Below are 13,516 nucleotides of genomic sequence, written 5' to 3'. Positions count from 1 at the left end.
GAAGCACTCTCCTTCAATTTCCTCTTGTTGGTCAATAGGTCTTTCAGGAACTTTGCATACTTAGGCATTTGAGTCAATGCCTCAACAAAAGGAATGTTGATGTGGAGTTGCTTGAATAAACTCAGGAACTTCGTATACTGTTCATCGCCTTGGTCATTCTTCAATCTAGAGGGATAAGGGATTCTTGGCTTGAAAGATGGGGTTGCCACCTCTTTATCTTTGTTTGCTCCCTCCTCAACCTCTACAACCTCGGGTGCGTGTTCTTTTTGCTTCTCACTCGGAAGCCTCCCTTCAACCTCACGACCACTTCTCAAAGTGATCGCCTTCACATGTTCTCTAGGGTTGGTTTCCGTGTTGCTTGGTAAACTTCCATGTGGCCTTTCGGAGAGAGACTTCGCAATTTGCCCCATTTGATTTTCAAGATTGTGCAAGGAGGCGGTGTGATTGTGAAGTGTAGCCTCGACTGATTCAAACCTTGTATTTGCCGATTGAACAAATCTAGCCAAGTGCTTTTCCAAATCTGTCATTCGGGTTTCCAAGCCTGAAATTCTGTTTCCCACTTGAGGGGCTTGTTGTTGTTGTTGGAAATCCGATGGCCCCATGGTCTTCTGTAGTCCTTGATTACTCCATGAAAAGTTGGGATGATTCTTCCAACCTGAATTATAGGTGTTGCTGTATGGATTCCCTTGAGGTCTCATTCCATTACCTATAAAGTCAACGTTCTCAATTGAAGAAACATCACCAATGACGATTGGGCAATCGGAGGGAGCATGTCCTCCACCACAACCGGTGCAATTGGTCACGACCACAACTCTATTCGAAGCTATAATATCTAGCTTCTTACTCAAACTCTCTACTTGGGCCGCCAATGAAGTTACCGCATCAATTTCATGGAGACTGGCCACCTTTTTCTTCTCCCTAGCGTTCCACTGGTAGCTATTTAACCCCATTTCCTCAATCAATTGACGAGCCTCATCGGGGGTCTTGCTACCTAAGGTACCTCCTGCCGCCGCATCCAAGAGTTGCCTTGTACTCGGGTTTAAACCATTGTAGAAGGTTTGAATAATCATCCACTCCGGGAATCCGTGTTGCGGACACTTTCGCAGGAGTTCCTTGAACCTTTCCATATCTCAAATAGAGACTCCAATTCCAACTGCACAAAGGATGAGATCTCATTCCTAAGCTTTGCTGATTTTTCGGGAGGAAAATAACGGGCTAGAAAAGCTTCTACCATCTCCTCCCATGTAGTGATTGATGCTCTAGGTAATGAGTGTAGCCACTGCTTTGCTTTCCCCTTTAAGGAAAATGGGAAGGCTCTCAATTTGATGGCATCATCCGTCACACCATTTATCTTCAGCATGTCGCACACCTCGAGGAAGCTCTCTATGTGACTGTTTGGATCCTCACCGGCTAAACCGTTGAATTGTGTGGACTGCTGTAGCATATGGATGTATGCCGGCTTTAGCTCGAAGTTTTGAGCTGTAATTGGGGGACGCACAATACTCGATTGTGTCCCCAACCTTTGAAGATCGGCATAATCGGATAGTGTTCGTTGTTGCTCATTTTTTTTACGCCATATTTTTCAAATCCTTCTACTTCCAAATCAATTTGGATTATCTTTGTTCTTGCACGAGTTCTTTCCCTTTTTCTTCTAAGTGTAAGTTTAAGCTCGGGGTCTCCTTCAATCAATATTGATGGATTCCCTCGGGTCATAACACGGAGCTGCACCAAAAAAATAAAGAAAAAAGAAAAATCGAGCGATGATAGAATAAGAAGATATGAATTAGAATGTGTGGTGAAATAGCTAAGAAAACAAAGTGCAAAGTATCTCTAAACGCCTAGCTCCCCGGCAACGGCACCAAAACCTTGACAAGGTCCCCTTGCGTATATCCCACAAGTGCACGGGTTTGTCGAAGTAATAATCCTGGGTGAGCAGGGTCGAATCCACAGGGAGTAGGGAATAAAGACACTTAATTCGATTCTTAGCTATGTGGAGTATCAACAATGATAGGTGTGATAATGATTCAATTCTCAACAATTAAAAGCAACAAGTAAGAGAGCAAAAGTAAGGGGGAGGTATGGCAATCGATAAAGATGGGGTACTCGGATGATGCTTCACCTGGATAATCGCTTCAAGTGCAAGAACTCTCTATTATGCTTCCTAATCAATGCAATGGTGAGTCGTGGAAATCCTTACATACATAGTTCCAAATCTAAGGTCAACTATGCCTAACTCTATTCATGTCCCGGAGGAGAGATTAAATAACCTCTCAACCTCGCACTCGAATAAAGTTGCAATGAGCTCTAGGGATTCCAAGTGATAAATCGCTTCCTAATTATAGACCTAACCCTTTGGTCCAAGCGGAAGGTCCATAGCCACAATTAAGCCCTAGATACTAAGATCCCCTCAGCGCTTCACTCCATTGCACGCGCAACTAGGCCCCAGCGGAGGTTCATCCCTTAGACCATTCACTCTATTATAGCCGCAAAGAACTCAAGGAACGGAGGTAGAATCAATCACGTCGGAGGGGAAAGGGGACGCTCCTGTACCTCTCGACTCACCCTCTCAACCCTCTCCATCCTAACGCTCGTGGTGTGTCACTCACTCACAAGGTTACCAACAAGAACTCTCAACCCTAGTGTCACGCTAGGGGAAATGTTCATACAATCAAGCATTCAAGGTTGGAACTCACAATAAACATCAATTTATTGGAAGCATAATAAAGAAGTTCAATGAAACGAATACATCCTAGGGTTCACAATCACCCAAGTACCCACTACGGGTTTAGCTCTCCATGGAGCTAAGTAAAATAAAAGAAATCGAATGTAAAAGCAATAAATCTATAAAGAAACCCCCTCGATGGACGTGTCGATGGTCTTGCGGAGAGTCCTCTACTCGTCGTCCAAGGATTCCCTCGTCCGGTATAGGATACGCCTCGACGAAAGCTCCCCTACCAACCTTCTTCCTCAGGAATGACGATGTCGGAGCCGTAGAACCTCTCCAAAACCTTGGCCAATGCCCCTCAAAATCCTAGCCGAAGCCCTCTCTCAAGTTGGGGAAAAGATGGAGAAAAGAATAAAAAAATCGGGGCTGAATCGGCTTTAAATAGGGCTGGAATCGGGCAACTCCACGGGCGTGGACGCTACACACGCCCGTGCGGAATTTCCACACGGGCGTGGATAATTTCCACACGCCCTTGTGGATTATCTGTTTCTCTGATTTCCACATGAAAACACACATATTAATGTAAAAACCTGAGAAAAGTAATGTTAAACATAAGGAATGAACACTTCGCATTTATATCGCACAAGCACTTATCAAAGATAGTTATTGGGGTAGCTTTTGTCAACACCGATCCGATGATGTGTGCCCTAGGCTTGACAAGGGGACCTTTGGAGAGGATGAGGCTACTCCACAAGACCATCAACATGAATACCGAGGGTTTTCTTATAGATTACATGTTTTTACTTTCGATTTCATTATTGAATGTATCCTGCTCCATGGAGAACTAAACCCCCTAGTGGGTACTTGGACTTGTAAACCCTAGGATGTTATTGTTTCATTGACCTTTTATTGTGATATCCTTAATTGATATCTTTAATTGAGTTCAAATCTTGAATGCTTGTTGAATAATTTCTCCCTTAGAGTGACACTAGGGTTGAGAGTCCATCATGGTAGCCTTTATGGATGAGTGACACACCATGAGGGTTAGACAATGCTAGATTGGAGGGGGTTGAGAGGATGAGTCGAGAGGTCGCGGAGCGTCCCCTTTCCTCTCTAGTGTGATTTATCCTACCTCCATGTTCCTTGAGTTTTTTGAGGTCACAATAGAATGAAGCGTTGAAGTAATCCTTAGTATCTGAGACTTAATTGTGACTAGGGGTTTTTCGCCTGGACCAAATGGTTAGATCTATATATAGGAATAGGGTCTATCACATGAAATCCCTAGAGCTTCTTGCAACTATACACAGTGTGAGGTGTTGAGACTGAGCGATTTCTCCGCCGTGGCATAGTATAGAGTTAGTCATGGTTGAGGTTTGGGACAGTGTACTTTAGGATCTCCATGACTCATTAAGCATCAGTTAGGAAATATAATAGTTGGTCTTGCACTTGAAGCAATACTCCTAGGAGAGGAATGTCCGAGTACCCCACTTTCTATCGATTGTCTTTCCTCTCATTTTATCGTGCCTCTCCTTTCCACATCAATTTTATTCACACTATCCTTGATTCATCTTCCTCATAGTTAAATAGCAATCTTGGTGTTTCTGATCACTATTTCATGTGGATATGATACCCCACTCACCTGGGAATTTATTACTTCGACAAACTCGTGCACTTGCGGGTCACACGCAAGGGCGTTGTCAGGCACCCACACACCCTTGTGGCCTCTCGGTCCACCGGAGAAATTTGGCTAAGTGTTCCACACGTCCCTGTGGAAATTCCACACGGCCGTGTGGGTACTCACAGGGGTACCCACAGGGGCATTCACATACCCCTGTGTCTTCTTAGAATAGCAGAGAACTCTCTGCAGAGATTCACACGGGCGTGTGCAAATTACCCACGCCCGTGTGTAGTTCACAGGGTCTTCTATAGGGACAGACACACGCCCCTGTGTGCTCTCGGGTTAGCTCTCTGAACTACGCAGAGAAACACACACCCGTGTGGAAATTACGCACGGACGTGTGACCGTCACAAGGTCATTCACAGTGGCAGACACACGCCCCTACGTCCTCTCGGGATGAGCTCTGAATGGAAACACACGGCCGTGTGGAAATTCCCCACGGGTGTGTGTCTTCTCTAGATGACTTAGAAAAAATTACAGACTCTGCAAAAAAATTCTGCACATTTATATATACTCAGAGCCTGCATACATTATGAACAACTGACCGAAGAATTATACAAAACATGCTCAAACGACCAAGAAACTTCGCCAATAACAATTAAGTAAACGAAAACACCAATGATCCACGAGAAAATCAAGACTAAAGTATGTGAAAGATTAAGACACCAACGCTCAAGCTCTTATTGATGCAAGCACTAAAATAAACCTTAGAAAACAGTAGCACTTGGTTTGCCTCCCAAGAAGCGCTTGTTTAACGTCAATAAGCTTTACGTACCTGACCTTACCTTACAGGGGCTCATAGATGAAGGCTTCCCACTTACCCATAACCTGAAAGCATAATGAGCATAATATTTTCAAGGTAGAGGGGGAGTTGTCGAGCATGTAACCACATGAGGGTACGTCACCCTTACTCCATTCTTGCACATCCCCATTAGCCTTGGGGTGTTTCTTGTGACATCTCCGTGCTCGCTTCATCTTCGGGATCATCTTCTTCATGATCCCTGGGGTAGGTTGCACCTTGTCCTCTAGACCAAGCATAAAAACTTCTTCATTCTCCACCTCTTGGTTTAGTAACCCCTCGTACGGGTCCGGACACGTCATTTCCTGCACATATTCATCTATTAGTTCATTGGTAGTGTCAAGAAAGTAAATAGTATCATCAAAGTCTAGAGAATGTCTCATGGCTTTGGCGAGGTGATATGTAAGCTTGTCATCCCCAACTCGTAAAGTCAATTCCCCACCGTCCATGTCTATAAGAGCCTTGGAAGTGCTCAAGAACGGCCTCCCATGTATCAATAGGACATCAACATCCTCCTCAACATCCAACACTACAAAGTCCACAGGAAATATATACTTATCAACCTTCACAAGTACGTCTTCGATGATGTCCCTCGGATCTCTCACCATTCGGTCCGCCAATTGAAGTGTTATCCCAGTAAGCCTAAGCTCTCCTAGGCCTAGCTTTTGAAAGAATGTGTAAGACATGACGTTGTTGCTAGCCCCTTAATCCGCCAATGCCTTTTCTTCACCCAAATTACCAATGTTGCATAGAATGATGAAGCTTCCGGGATCTTTCATCTTGTTCGGCATATTCTTTTGCAACACCGCCAAACATGAAGCATCTAAGATCACATATGCACTCTCCTCCAATTTCCTCTTGTTGGTTAAGAAGTCCTTGAGAAACTTTGCATAATGAGGCATTTGAGACAACACCTCCACAAATGGGATATTAATATGCAACTGCTTGAATAGACCTAGGAACTTCTTATATTGTTTATCATTTTGGTCGTTCTTCAATCTTGAAAGATAAGGGATTCTTGGCTTGTAGGGTGGGGGTGCCACCTCCTTCCCTTTGTTGGATCTCTCCTCAACCTCCATAACCTCGGATGCTTCAACATTTCTCTTCTCACTCAGGAGTCTGCCCTCAACTTTATGACCACTTCTCAAAGTGATCGCCTTCACATGTTCTCTTGGGTTTATCTCCGTGTTGCTAGGCAAACTTCCTTGAGATCTTTCCAAGGGTGACTTTGCAATTTGTCCCACTTGATTTTCCAAGTTATGCAAGGAAGCGGTGAGATTGCGAAGTGTGGCTTCAAATGATTGAAATCTTGTATCCGATGATGCAATGAACTTGGTCAAAGCCTTCTCTAGGTCGGGCATCCGGTTCTCAAACCCTGAAACTTGATTCTCCATATTTGGGGCTTGTTGTTGTTGTTGGAAACCTGGTGATGCCATTATCTTCTGTTGCCCTTGATTAGTCCACAAAAGATTCGGGTGGCTCCTCCAAACCAGATTGTAAGTATTGCTATATAAATTGCCTTGGTTTCTCATTGCATTACCTACAAAATCCACTTGTTCCACTAAGGATGTACCACTAATAGAAATTAGGCAATCGGATAGAGCATGTCCTCCCCCATACCCAGTACAACTCATCATAGCTGCCACTATAGGAGAAGATAGAGTGTCTAACATTTTGATCAATGATTCAACCTGGGCCACCAATGAGTTAACTGCATCAATCTCATGAAGCCGGCTACCTTCTTTCTGTCCCTTGTGTTCCACTGATAACTATTCATAGTCATTTCTTCAATGAGATGTCGGGCCTCATCGAGGGTCTTACTTCCTAAGGTACCTCATGCTGCAGCATCTATTAACTGCTTTGTGCTTAGGTTCAAACCACTATAGAAAGTATGAAAGATCATCCACTCGAGAAACCCATGTTGAGGACATTTCCGTAGGAGTTCCTTGAACCTATCCCATTTCTCAAATAGAGACTCCAATTTCATTTGCAAAAAAGATGATATTTCATTCCTAAGCTTCGCAGATTTTCTGGGAGGGAGATATCGGGCTAGAAAAGCTTCTACCATCTCCTCCCATGTAGTGATCGATGCTCTAGGTAATAAATCTAGCCATTGCTTTGCCATTCCTTTCAAGGAAAAATGGGAAGGCTCTCAACTTGATCATTCGTAACAACATTAATCTTAACCTTGTCACACACTTCCAAGATGTTCTCAATGTGATTGTTTGGATCTTCATCGGCCAAACCATTAAACTATATAGACTGCTGTAGCATCTGGATGAAGCCTGGCTTGAGCTCAAAATTCTGAGCAGTGATTGGTGGCTGCATAATACTAGACTGCGTGCCAAGAACTGCGGGTTTGGCATAATGTGACAGTGTCCTCTATTGCTCATTCTGTTCTGCCATGTTATCAGACCCTTCACCTTCTATTACAGCTTGATTTGATTGTTCCTACGCAGGTTCTTTTCCCCTTCTATGAATTTTTCGTTCAATGTCTGGATTTCCTTCAACCAATATCGAAGGGTTTCCTCAAGTTATAACCTGGAGCTTTAACCAAAGAAAAGAAAACAAATTAGAAAGATACAAGAATAAAAAATTGTGAAATAGAATAAGTAATAAATAGCTAATATAGAAAAGTACAAAGTGTTTCTAAAACGCCTATTTCCCGGCAACGGCGCCAAAAACTTAACAACGCCCTTCTGCGTGTGAACCGTAAGTGCACAGGTTTGTCGAAGTAATAATACCCAGGTGAGTGGGTATCGAATTAACAGGGAATAGTAATTAGAAACAGAAAGATTGCTATTTAACTATAGTGAAGATGAATCAATAGTGGTGTGAGCAAAATCAATAAAAATAGAGATAAGGAAAGAAGAATGAGGTGCAAATAAAGGATAGGAGAGGCAATCGACAGAAATTAGGGCACCCAGACATTGTTCACCCTAGGACTATTGTTTTAAATGCAAGACCAACCATTATGTTTCTCAACCGATTCTTGATGAGTCGTGGAAATTCAAAAATACACTGTTTCAAACCTAAGGTCAACCGTGACTAACCCTATACTATGCCCCGGCGGAGAAATCGCTCAGTCTCAACGCCTCAAACTGTGTAAGGTTTCTTAAAGCTCTAGGAACTCCAAATGATAAATCCTATTCCCTAATATAGTTCGTCTCTTAGCACTTCACTCTATTGTGACCGCAATGAACACTTGGAACGTGGAGGTAGGATAAATCTAACCGAAGGGGAAAGGGGACGTTCCGTTACCTCTTGACTCACCCTCTCAACCCTCTCCAATCTAGCATTATCTAACGCTCATTGTGTGTCACTTATCCACAAAGGTTACCAAGGTGGATTCTCAACCCTAGTGTCATTCTAAGTGAAAATCACTCAACAAGCATTCAAGATTGGAACTCAATTAAAACATCAATTGGAGAAAACATAATAAAAGGTCAAATAAACAATATCATCCTAGGGTTTACAAGTCCGAGTACCCACTAGGGGTTTAGCTCTCTATAGAGCAAAATACAATCAATAATGGAGTCAAGAGTAAAGATATGCAATCCATGAATAAAACCTCCTTAGTATCCGTGTCGAAGGTCTTGTGGAGTAGTCGAGTCTTCTCCAAAAGCTCCCTCGTTAAGCCTAAGGCACACCTCGCTGAATAGAAGCCGACGAAAGCTCCCCAATAACTATCTTCTGAAGGAACACGGTGTTAAAGGCAGTAGAACCACTCCAAAAACCTAGCCAACCACTCTCCAAACCCTAGCCGTGAACACCTCCAAAGATGGTGGAGATATGGAAAAAGGATGGGAAAACGATTCTCCAAAAACAGGCTGAAGTCGCAGCTTTAACTAGCCTGGAATCGGGCATCCACACGGGCGTGTGGAATTTCCACACACCCGTGTGAATCTGCAGGAATCGATTTTTCAACGGCCTGTGAACAGTAACTTCTACAATAATTTGCTACAATACCTACTTTAGTACTCCTCCTAAATACTCCCGAATTCACACTTTTCATCGAGGCCACATGAATGGGTACACATCCATGCGGTAGATCACATTGCATCTTTAACAGAATCACATTTGACGAAAATCTTGCTAGTATTGTACAAGTTGGAATACATAAGTGTGACTGCCTTTGTGCCCCTCCAATTTACATGTTCACTCGAGCACAACGGAGGTTGGCACACACTCATTTGTCTTTAAGCACAACTTGTGTCTTCATGTTTATTCACTCGAAGATTTCATCAACAAAGTGCATTCACGATCTACTTTGGCTTCTTTCTTCCACACTTGTCTCCGCAATCCTACATGCACAAAAGAACAGGAATACACATGTATAAGCGATTAAATATGATAAAAGTAATATTCATCGTAAGAAAAGAATACTTCGTATTACTAATACACAAGCACTTATCACGTACCCTTGCCTACGATGCCTTGCTTACCTCTAGACCAGCACGGGAGACCCTTTGCGATGCCTTGCAGTTGTTGAGATCTGCTTCCACCTATGATCCCTGTCACACTAAGGCTACTGCGCTCCGCTCTCCCACACTGTGCTACATTCATTTCCTGCTCAGTCATACTCTGACAGGTCATGGTGATAGCACCGGTGTGTCAACTTGGGAGATTTTGACTTTCTGCTAAGCATGGTTAACGGGTTTCATCTACATTTGGGATATGAGTTTGTTGTGTCCATCTCCCATCAGGGGACATCCCCGTGGGTGGGTGCCTTCTTCATTGGTCCTTATATCACTCATCTCGTTCACCACATGGGCGCTCTTCAGGGGACCAACAGGATGCGTGTGGCGGCGGTGTAGCGCCTATGACCCTGAGACACTTCGTTCGATGAGATTGGTTCTTAGGGTCACGATTGTTCGAGGGATTGAGTACCGTGTTACTTTGCCCGAGGAATAGCCTATTAAGGACGCTGTTGCCCCCACTTCTACCTCTACCCCCTAGCCACCTCCTGTCATATCTTCTCCGCTGCATTTACAGCCACCACCTGTTACTTCTAGCCCAATTTTCTGTTCATCTACGGAGTTCCAGTGGCTACAACGGCATGTGGTGTGCATTGCTGAGCATTTGGCCGTTCGAGTATCACCCGAGCCTATTTCTCCTATGCGCCCTACTCGATATGTTGGTGTCAACATGGCAGATTTGGGAGAGTCCAAGACCTCTGCCACTCTCTTCCACAGTGATTCTGGCGACTCCACTGTTGTAGAGAGTGACACATTCTTATTTAGCGATCCTTTTATTTCTTTTCATATTTTCTATTTGCTTTCTCTTTTCATAGTTTGTTTTGTACTTCAGTCAGTAAGGGATGCTCCCTACTGTACTGACATTTTGGTTTGTTTACTTTTCCAGTTTTTGCCTATCTATCTTATTACTAATGTTTGCTTCCCTTGTGTATCATTTTGTATATCCGGGAATTTGTGGTTGCTTGGAGTTAGAAATACGTGAGAGCCACACCATCACTCTCTGTGTTTGCTTTGGGGGGATAACACATGATTGTGACATAACTCATTTCTAAATTCAGGGCGGTCGCTTCACCTTTCTCCTTCCATTTATCCTCGTTTCATTGCATGATTTAATTACATTGAGGACAATGTAATTTCAAGTGTGGGGGAGGGTTACATGGTTGTGTGGGTGATGAGTGCTTTGTTCATGATGATCTATGATTAGTTAGTGGGTGATGTTTAAACTTAGGGGAACAACTATGTTAGAAACCATTGTAACAAAATTATGACTTACTTTTACTCCCTTAATCTAAAACTCTTGTCACCTTGCCTTACTTTTGGTTCAACATGTCATCTTGTGAAAAAAAAAGAACAAAAATTGGTGACACACCCCTTTGCGTGTGCGTACCGCAAGTGTATGGGTTGTTGAAGTAATAAAGTACCCTGGTGAGTAGGTAGTGGTATCCACAGAGAATAGTGCTCGGAAACACAAGTATTGCTATTTAACTATAGTGAAGAAGATTCCAAAATGGTGTGAACAATATCAATGCGAATAGAAATAAAACAAAGAAGAAAGAGATGGAATAGAAAAGTAGGATAGGTAATCGATAGAAAATGGGGCACAAGGACATTGCTTATCCAAGGACTATTGTTTCAAGTGCAAAACCAATCATTATGTCTCCTAACTAATATCTAATGAGTCGTGAAATCCTATGACATACGGTACCAAACCTAAGGTCAACCATGACTAACCAAGAGAATGCCGCATCATTACTTCTTCCGTCGAGCCAAGCATCATTACTTCTTTATTTTCCGCCTCTTGGTCGAACAAACCCTTATAGGGGTCCTGATTGAACATTTCCTACATATATTCATCAATAATCTCATCAGTAGTGTCTAGAAAATACAAAGTATCATCGAAATCAATAAAATGCCGCATGGCGTCAGCAAGGCGGTATGTGAGCTTGTCATCTCCAACTCTCAAAGTTAACTCCCCGCCATCCATGCCAATCAATGCCTTGGAAGTCCGCAAGAACGGCCTCCCAAGTATCAAAGGTACATCTGCATCCTCATCGACGTCTAGCACCACAAAATCTACAGGAAATATGTACTTGTCCACTTTGACAAACACATCTTCGATGATACCCCTCGAATGTCTTACCGTTTCGTCCGCCAATTGCAAAGTCATCCGAGTGGGCCTAGGCTCGCCCAAGACTAGCTTCTGAAAGAAGGTGTATAGCATGACGCTGATACTGGCCCCTGAGTTCGCCAATGCCATTTCTTCACCTAAATTGCCAATGTTGCACGGAATAATGAAGCTTCCTAGGTCTTTCCTCTTATTCGGTATTTTCTTTTGCAAAACCGCCAAGCAAGAAGCATCTAAGATCACTGAAGCACTCTCCTCTAACTTCCTCTTGCTAGTCAACATGTCATTCAAGAATTTTGCATACTTAGGCATTTGAGACAATGCCTCAACAAAAGGAATATTGATGTGGAGTTGCTTGAACAAACTCAAGAACTTCTTGTACTCTTCATTCGCTTGGTCATTCTTCAACCTAGACGGATAGGGGATTCTTGGCTTCAAAGGTGGGGGTGCCACTCCCTTTTCTTTGCTTGTTCCCTCTTCAACCTCTATGACCTCGGGTGCGTGTTCATTGGGCTTCTCACTCGGAAACCTACCTTCAACCTCACGACCACTTCTCAAACTGATCACCTTCACATGCTCTCTAGGATTGGTCTCGGTATTTCTTAGCAAGCTTCCTTGTGGTCTCTCGGATAGAGACTTCGTAATTTGCCCCACTTGATTCTCAAGGTTGTACAAAGAAGCGGTGTGGTTGCGAAGTGTAACCTCAACTGATTGAAACCTTGTATCCGATGATTGCACAAATCTAGTCAAGGCCTTCTCCAAATCGGTCATTCGGGTCTCGAAACCTGAAACTCAGTTCTCCATGTTTAGGGCTTATTGTTGTTGGAAACCCGGTGGCCCCATGGCCTTTTGTGGAACTTGGTTACTCCACAAGAAATTGAAATGATTCTTCCAACCCGGATTGTAGGTGTTGCTATATGGATTCCCTTGATTCCTCATCGCATTACCCACAAAATTAACATTCTCAACCGAAGATGCATCACCAATGGAGATCGGGCACTCGGATAGAACATGTCCTCAACCACACCCGGTGCAAGTAGTCACGACCGCCACTCTATTCGAAGTTAGAAAATCTAACTTCTTACTCAATCATTCCACTTGAGCCGCCAATGAAGTTACTGCATCTTTCTCATGAAGCCCGGCCACCTTCTTCTTTTCCCTAGCATTCCATTGGTAGCTATTTAACCCCATTTCTTCAATTAGTTGACGGGCCTCACCGGGGGTCTTGCTACCTAAGGTACCTCCTACTGCCGCATCCAAGAGTTGCCTTGTGCTCGAATTCAACCCATTGTAAAAGGTCTGAACAATCATCCAATCCGGGAATCCGTGTTGCGGGCACTTTCTCAGGAGTTCCTTGAACCTTTCACACGTCTAAAATAGAGACTCCAATTCCAACTGTACAAAGAACGAGATCTCATTCCTAGGCTTTGCAGATTTTCCGGGAGGGAAATAACGGGCAAGAAAAGCTTCTACCGTCTCCTCCCATATGGTAATTAATGCTCTAGGTAATGAGTGCAGCCACTACTTCGCTGTCCCCTTTAAGGAAAATGAGAAGGCTCTCAACTTGATGGCATCATACGTCACCCCGTTTATCTTGAGCATATCACACACCTCGAGAAAGTTTTCTATATGACTGTTTGGATCCTCATCTACCAAGCCATTAAACTGTGCGGATTACTACAACATGTAGATGAATGCTAGCTTCAGCTTGAAATTCTGAGCTGTAATCAGAGGACGCACAATACTCGATTGTGTCCCCAATACTGAAGGT

General features: G+C 43.5%; 3 non-coding genes across 3 annotated transcripts; all 3 read left to right on the top strand.

Moving 5' to 3' along the window:
• The first annotated feature begins 1,080 nt into the window (after nt 1-1,080).
• LOC120283158 lies at nt 1,081-1,186 on the top strand. The gene has a single exon (XR_005543158.1). It is a non-coding gene; the product is annotated as a small nucleolar RNA R71 (small nucleolar RNA).
• A 5,869-nt stretch (nt 1,187-7,055) lies between these two features.
• LOC120283235 lies at nt 7,056-7,162 on the top strand. Its single transcript, XR_005543229.1, has one exon. It is a non-coding gene; the product is annotated as a small nucleolar RNA R71 (small nucleolar RNA).
• A 5,904-nt stretch (nt 7,163-13,066) lies between these two features.
• On the top strand, nt 13,067-13,173 carry LOC120283125. Its single transcript, XR_005543126.1, has one exon. It is a non-coding gene; the product is annotated as a small nucleolar RNA R71 (small nucleolar RNA).
• Nucleotides 13,174-13,516: the final 343 nt, after the last annotated feature.

The sequence above is a fragment of the Dioscorea cayenensis genome, chromosome 18, assembly GCF_009730915.1.
Source record: "Dioscorea cayenensis subsp. rotundata cultivar TDr96_F1 chromosome 18, TDr96_F1_v2_PseudoChromosome.rev07_lg8_w22 25.fasta, whole genome shotgun sequence".
Taxonomy (NCBI): domain Eukaryota; kingdom Viridiplantae; phylum Streptophyta; class Magnoliopsida; order Dioscoreales; family Dioscoreaceae; genus Dioscorea; species Dioscorea cayenensis.
Note: the sequence above shows the minus strand (reverse complement) of the source record. Positions and strands in the feature narration are given on the sequence as shown.